The sequence below is a fragment of the Notolepis coatsorum genome, assembly GCF_963971535.1.
Source record: "Notolepis coatsorum genome assembly, chromosome: 8".
In the NCBI taxonomy this organism is placed as follows: Eukaryota; Metazoa; Chordata; class Actinopteri; order Aulopiformes; family Paralepididae; genus Notolepis; species Notolepis coatsorum.
The window spans coordinates 67,820,455-67,828,587 of NC_140172.1; positions in this window are offsets into that span (position 1 = coordinate 67,820,455).

Below are 8,133 nucleotides of genomic sequence, written 5' to 3' on the forward strand. Positions count from 1 at the left end.
TGCTACTGCCCCCCTGCCTACCACAGCTTGCTGGCTCTTGTGACGAGAGCGTGCGATGCCATCTTACCACCCGGACGAGTGGTGGTGAGGGCGGGGCCGCCATCTTGGCTAAGTACAGTGGCACTTCGGTGGCCAATATACCATATTGTACATTGCACAGTGTGTCGCGGCCTACGGGCGAAGATAATGGTTGCTAACCACCGTGTATAGGGGTACCCCCACAAACATTTCATGCCGGCATTAGTTAGGACTTTTGTTTGGTAAAGTGGGCCCACATTTTCATTTCATTTTGAGTGTAATAACGTGTATGTTCATTCATATTGATTTCCCATCCAGTTAACCCTTTTCTTCTTGGGGGTAACGTAACGCTGCCATATATGTAAAGCCTTAGAGAGGTATTGTAGTAACTTCCTAGCTTTAACTCCTACTCTGCGTTGTGATTTAAACCTTACAAAGCTTCTTAGAAGAACTACTCTTTCCAAATGCAGATAACCAATGTTTAATCTGGTTTCTGCTTACCCTGAGAGAGCACACGGCGCGGCCGTTGAAATGAAGCGAAGTCGGAGCAGTTTGAAAAAGGATCCGTTTTTTAATGAAAAAAGGATTTCAATCAGATTACAAATCAAATATTTGAAAGAATGGTGCAATGAATTCTACCGGGAGCAGTCGCTATGCCGAAGGTCAGTAGAATTCAGTCTAAACGTTCAATATCTAAAAAGCTTGTAGCTGCTCGTTGTTCGTTCTTCAAAGATGTTTTTGCTGCGTCCGTCTCTCTGCTGCAGGGTCCTCAATATCTAGTGGAGAAAAAGGGTGTGTTTGTTGCTTCCTGGGTCTGTGGGTTGTTTTTTGTGTCTCTCCTGGCGAGGAGTTTTGGTTATCTCCAATTTAGGCTCCGCCTCTAATTTTACGGCAAGCGGGCGTTTCCAAAACTCGCCTCGAGCGTTTCTATTGGAGAACACTTATTCTCAGCTCTCATTGGCTAACTCACTACCGTGACGTTTTGAACTAATTTAGGTCCCGGAGTGGCTTCAAATGGTCTTTTCTTTGATCAACTGCTGCTTTGTTTTAGCAGAGACAATCTGGCGTCTCTCAAGGCAGTTTCTTTGTATTCAATTTGTTTGGACCATTTGCCTAGGGCCCTGGGTTGTAAAATCACCCATGTTTATTGACTTTCCCAGGAAGATCAAACGAGACACTATCTCTCACTCAATCAGCATCTGCCTGCTTCAACACCCCTTTTAGGAAGTCTTGAGCCAAGCAGCTGCGTTATCAAATCAGCGATGTGTCTCGTTTCTTTTGTTTATAGAGGTAGAGGAGCAAGGGAAAATAGTGAATGTATTTTACCTGTTGGTGTTTTTGCCATTCTGCTTTGTTGTACATATACACAGTTTGCTTTCTGACGGAAATCTACCACAGTTCCCCGGTTTGGGGATTAATGATCCCCAATATACTTGTTAGTATTTTCTCAAACAAACTGTTTACAATTACCTTAACCTTACTGTTTAGCCTAATTTCCTCAGAGCCAAACCTTTCCAGAATCCTTCTGACTAATTTTCCATATTTGTTAGTATCAATTGCTTTCAACACCCACATTAGCTCCCTCCTCCACTGACCGACTATGAATCCATTTTTGTTTACACAGTTCTCTATTCACTCACACCGTTTAACAATTTCCACTCATTTGCCGGTTATACACAATGTATCAGTTATATCAATTTCACTTCAGTCTAGGTCCGTCCCTTTATACAAAAAGATGATCGTACCAATTACCAGGTTTAGACTATACTTATGTGTTTTTTAACCAAATGTGTCTGTTTTGTGCAATTCACTCTGAAAGAAAAGACCTTACATTGCATTTACTATCTAAACATTTCTAAAAAAGGAGAGAGCTCAGCTAATGAAAAATGAAAAATTAATATGTACACGCCCTCTCCAAGGCCTATCAGTTACACTATCCCTTCTTTCGCCTATGTATACCGTTTAGGCTTCTGGATGACTCGTTTTGGTCGAGTATCTTGTTCCGGGCTTGTGCTAAGCACTGGTTCCTCCGGTTCTTCTGGTACCTTCTCCAAGTCCACAGAGGAGAAATTATTATGTTCCAATTCATAATCTTCTCCTCTGTCTGGTTCCTGTAAAAAACCTTCATCTTCTACTGGTGGCCAATCGTGGCCCCCTCGGTCTGGCTCGCCATAATCATCCGGGTCTTCCCCATCGTTTGGGGTTAGCGCCGCCTTCACTTCGCCTTCGTGTAACGGTTGCGACGCCCCGGTTTTACCGTCAAGGTCTTGTGGTTCAGGTTCCCATTCTTGGTCCGTATTGATTGCTTTTACACAATGAGTAACGTGAAACCACATAGGCGATCCTTGAATTTGTAAAGCCCTCTCGGTGGCTCGAACGACTTTGTATGGCCCTTCTCGTCTCGCGCCAAACCACTTGCGTCTAAATACTTTTACATAAACGTAGTCGCCTGGTATGATTTGAGGTGTAGTCTGCCTATTCACCTCCTCCCCGGTTTCATGCTCCTGTCTACTGGAGACATGAACCAGAATACTTTTGTGTATCTTTGACATGTATTTTACGTACTCACGCATGTCGTTGTCCAGGATGTCCAAACTCGGACCTTTGCCTGTCGCGCGCAAACCTGGTACTACCATGCAGCGACCTAACATAATTTCGTGCGGTGTCAGACGCAGACCGCGAACCTCGCTTGACCGGCATGCAAACAGTGCTAGAGGGAGAGCGTTCAACCAATTCAGTCCTGTGTGTTGACAGATCTTTACCAGCTTGTTTTTTTAGCGTCCCGTTCATGCGTTCCACCATCCCCTGGCTCTGCGGATGATAAACGGCCCCCAATCGCTGTTGTATGCCTAAGGCCTTTACTGCTAACTCGTTTTTGACCGTTTTCTTCTGGTTGTACCTTGTGCTAACCACAGCCTCTTCTTTGTTGTGTGCAGGTCTCGGTACTGCTCCGATTTTCCACAGAAGGAAACGATTTTCCCTCTGTCCTTTTTTGCATTTTGGATTATTATTTACAAAACACATAATAGATTGGAAACATTTATTTTCGCAGATACATTCTCTACTGTTCTGCATTTTGACAATACATTTTTCTCCAAATCATTTATCTATGTATTTTACAGCTTCTTACGTTAGCATTCAATCAAATCACCTTTGTCTCATTTCTTTTTTGTGCTGTACTGTTTTACTAGATCAAATATCTCAAGCTCAACACAACTATCTACACCCTTAAAAGTGGAATATTCATTATTTCACTATCAATACCTTGTTTCCCGACAGCTCCTCGGTCCGGACAGCCAGCTCTAGACGAGGCCAATCACCAACAGAACCTATGTGCATGGTCAACAAACCACAGTCCCTTTAAACACACATCACACACACTCCGCCAGCTTTCAACAAGCCGGTGCAGAGCCTCCCATAAGTCAATCATCAAATTCACATGTCTGCACCCTACATGAACACTATCTGGCCAATTTGCGACCAAAAACCTACAGAGCTTTCTATAGACAGAGAAATATGTTTCCCCAACACTTACCATAACCCAACATGTGACACAACCCCCCAGATTCTACATCTGGACTCTTAATGAGCGGAAAACAAACCATGAACCAGCTCCCGTCCATTCTCAGTTTCCAGCTCATTATATCAGACTTCCTACCAGTCTCGTTGTGTCACCACCACCTGCTATCCCTGACCGGCGAGAGATCCCTCCCAGCCAGCCAGTTCCTAAAAAATATAGTCAAACAAAAACAAAGAAAATTGTAAATAAACAAAAAAATTGTGAGTGCCTAAATGCTACACACTCATCCAACAGAATTACCTATCATCTAGAGGCATAAATACCCCCGCAACAAAATTAAATAGTCCTTTGTTTCCAACTCTGTCTAACATTAAATGTTCCATTGTTCCTGTCTAAAACCATTAATTTTGTTAGTTTGATTAGCCCATGCAATATTCAGTTACGTCATCCCTCTATAGCCCCAACTTACCCTGGTTAGTCTTCCAAACCATTTTAGTAACTTGCACACCTAATCAAACCTTATCTATGTATCCTCATCTCTATCCTTATTCTAATCAGTCTCATTCTCTACCGACTGAGCTAGCCGGGCCATTGTTCGCATTCTGGTCTTGGACTCGGGGTTGACCTTGGTCTTGCCAAGTTCTTTCCTGGTCTCCCCCTCTGGCTTGACAGTCCTGTCCACACTCCCGTGAGATATGACCAGTCTCCCCACACGTCCAACACACCACCTTCCGCACCGGGAATCCATTCGGATTCCGGCCTCTGCCTCCACCTTTTGGTCGTGGTTGCCACCCTTTGTCACATGACCGAGCGAGATGGCCGATCTCCCCACAATGCCAGCACACAGCCGCCGCCAGCCTCCCAGGCGGTCCCAGTTTACCACGACCCCCGCAGTCTCTCGGCTGGCATCCCACAGTCCTCGCCAGGTCCACCCCTCTCCTGTCCTCTGGTCGCATGTCCTGTTGCCTGGAGGAGAGAGGGGCATACCTGTCCTTTTCTGCTGCCTCTCCTCGGCCCTTCCCTTGTTGGGAGGGGCCTAGAAACTCACCCCTCCTGCGGTTTTGTTCACCCTGTCGCGGCCCAGTTCCCTGTCCGGGCAACGGAGCACAGGGCACTCTTTGATCACGGCGGCCTAGGTCAGACGCCCGAAGCATGATCTCAACAGCTGTCGCTTCTAGTAGCGCAGCCTTTCTTGCCAGTTCTCGTCCCAATCTCTGAGTCTCGTGTGCTGTGGGATGCCAGGCTTGACCGATCTCCAGCTGTGTCTTCATCAGATCTCGATGAACTGCCTCGTGTTGTTCGAACGCTGTCACAAACGCTCTCTGTTGTCTATAGGATGCTGCCTCTTCCCCCATCTCAGCACTGGCGGTTTGACTTCCCATCGCTGGGCTGGGCCGATGTTGAAGTAGCTGTCGATGGACAGCACAGGGTTGGTTCTGTTCCGGACGGCTTTGGGGAACAGCCTGTGGCAGCAGCTCTGCAGAAAGGTCTCCAGCAGGAACTGGGCCGGGGCGGCGAGGAGGGTCTGCTCGCTGTCTGGAGCACACACGTACTGGAACGGGCTGATGGGGGAGGGGTTCTCCATCACCATGTGTTTGGGTTTGACCACAAAGTCGTTGTGTCCTCCGAATGGAATGTGTTTCTTCTCGCCTCTCATCTTGGCTTCGGTGCTGAGGGCAGGGTGGACATGGGAAACGGGTGGGCTGTAGAAGCTGTTCGTGTATTCCATACCTGCTGTCGGTCTCAGTTCCAGCCATCCGGCCAGAGTGGACTTCGCGGGACCGCTGTAACAACGCCGCCCTCCTCAGTCTCTTTTTCTGTACCTTGGTTAAACTGCAGTCGCCTGCAATGGACACTCCAGCTTGAATCGGTTCTGGTTGGAGTAACACCGTTGTCACTGGTTCACTCCCCTGTATTGGAACCAAAGTCAACATTTCAAGTCCTTCTGTCGTACTGGTCACATGAGAGAAGTCCATATTCCAATTCCAATCAATCAGATCATCACTGGTAAAGTCTATCTGGGAAATGTCTGCAGAGGCTCTCGGCCTTCTCCCCCCAATGGCCTGATCACTAAGGCCCTTTTCCATATTGTTGTTGTTGTTATTCTATTGTTAATAATATTGCATTTACCGCTCCAGTTGTTCCTATCAATGTTCCACTAAGGTGAACTTCCTATGTTACTGTCATTCATTCCACTTCAAACACTCCTGCAATTACCGTTTGAAAAAACAAGTTTCTCTGTCTTTCACTATTTCCACTTACTTGAGTTAAAACACTCACACTGTCAAATTTCTACTGTGCAGACAAGGATTGATAACTGGCTTATCATTCATACTTATACAAGGCTCATTACAGCCGTTTCCCCAGATGGTTATGGAAATCGTTCAGAGCTCCTGTCCAGTCGAGCACCTGTACAGAAAGAAAGCAAAAACATCCAGACTTAATACAGTGGCATTTCCCTGTTATTTCCACTATTCGTTATGCATTGGAAATGTCGGGCAACACTATACTAAAATATTTAGCAAGACACAGTGTGATCTGTTTGAAAATAACGATATAACGATACAGCTTATCTCGTTCGATCTCTGTCAACACACTGGGTTCCTATTTTTTGTTGAATCTCCGCTCTCCTTTACTTCCGCTTGATCCTGCTCCAATTCTGATACTCCTCGGAAAACCAAAACATCTTGATTAATATAGTTACATTCATTTTTCACATTCTTTTCCATTATTTAGTACCACACCCCCCAGGGGACACCTGTCACCCAGACACGTGTCCCCCAGAGGTAACCTAAAGAATGCCACAGACGCCGCGCCACGCACGCCGTGAGGTGTCAACCCTGTTTACTGAAGAGACCCTGACAGCCCCTCCACAGTGGTCTAAACCCACCTCACCACAGGTACACAGCAGTCAGCATCCCGGCAACCTCTCCCGTCCTTCAGGCCAGTATCCCCAGAGTCCAGTGCCCTGCCGGACGGCCATGCATAGCCGACCAGACCCAACATCGAACCCCGGGCACACCGCCCCACATCATACAGCCACTCCAAACGTACCTACTATGGGGAAAAAAAAACACAATTGTACACACAACCCTATCCCGTCAACTGCAACGCACGGCCGCCCAGGAACGTCCCCCGCCTCACACCCACACGCACGCCCCGGCCCTCCCACTCCCCAACCCTGAATGTCCACCACCCAGATCAGAGAATAGTCGCCAGCGCGGACGCCGGGCACCACGGCTTTATCGGAACGCCCACACCTACCCTGCCACCCTCCGCGCCATCCTTTATCACCATCATCGCATACGCAGGTGCAACCGAGCGGTGTGGGTCCCCAGACGCAGAACCAGCCGCGCCGAGAGTCCTGAACACGTACGTCACACACACCCTGATAACATTCACACAAACTACTATAACCGCAAACATCACCACAGCACACAGCAAATACTTAGCAATTGTCCATCCTATATAACCCAACCAACTTTGACCCCAGCCCTCCCATGAGTCCTCCCGCGTGGGCTGCATCTCCCTAGTAATATTCTTCAAATGCTCTATAACCTCCTGTATGCCGCCTATGTCATTTTCGGGGATAAATTTGCAGCATTCCTGACCAATCAATGCACACGTGCCTCCTGAACTCGCCAACAGGAAGTCCAAACCCGTCCTTGACTGCAGCTCCATCAGTCTTAAGGACCGTAACTCTTGAGCCTCCAGGGCCATACCTCTCGCGGTCGTAGCCGTCATATCCTCAAACACGCGAGCTAGATGGTCCAGTTCACCCATGTTTGCATACGTCCCCCACCAGGGAAACGCCACCCTGAAAAAATGGTCCGCATCCATCATCCTCCTCCTCCTTGACTTGGGAATCGTCGGCAAAACATCTGACACCCTCATAGCTGGCACCAAATACCCCAACGCACACCTACCCCTCCACTTAATAGGCAACGCCGCGTACGCATACTCACCACAAATCCAAAACGCCCCCCCTAGGGGCCGGCGCCTCCGAATCCTTACCCCATACTCCACTCTCACCCAGGCAGCCGTCCAGATATCCCACGTCCTTACCACCAGACTTCCCCTCCACGCACATCTCAAACCCAGCCGCCCTAAACGCCACCGGAATGGGGCTAGTGTCCTTCAGACCCCCAAAACCTATCGCCTTATTCGACCCCAACCCCCGGCCCAAATACCTCAACATCTTATCATGACCCACCCCGTCGCATGGGCCGGAGAGAGGCACGTCCCTCAACTCGTTGGCATGACACTTCGTTAAGGGGTGCGCAATCAAAGGAAGACCTGCGTCGGCCGCCAGCGGGGCCAAGCCACACACATAACAATCCGACCTATTCGCTGCCTTAGCCACAGTCCTCGCCATCCCCAAAAACAGATTACCGCGACGGTCTGGCTGCGACCTCCTACCCACTATCACCACCTCTGGCTGTTCAGGTCGCAGATATGGATCATACATTATAGTACCGATCAACACACACAACCAAATCATTGCCACGGCACACCCCCGAAGCACCCGCCTACTACTGTCACTCAAACCAGGAACCATGTTTGTCTGTTCCTTCCTCTTCTTCTTTCCTCTGTCA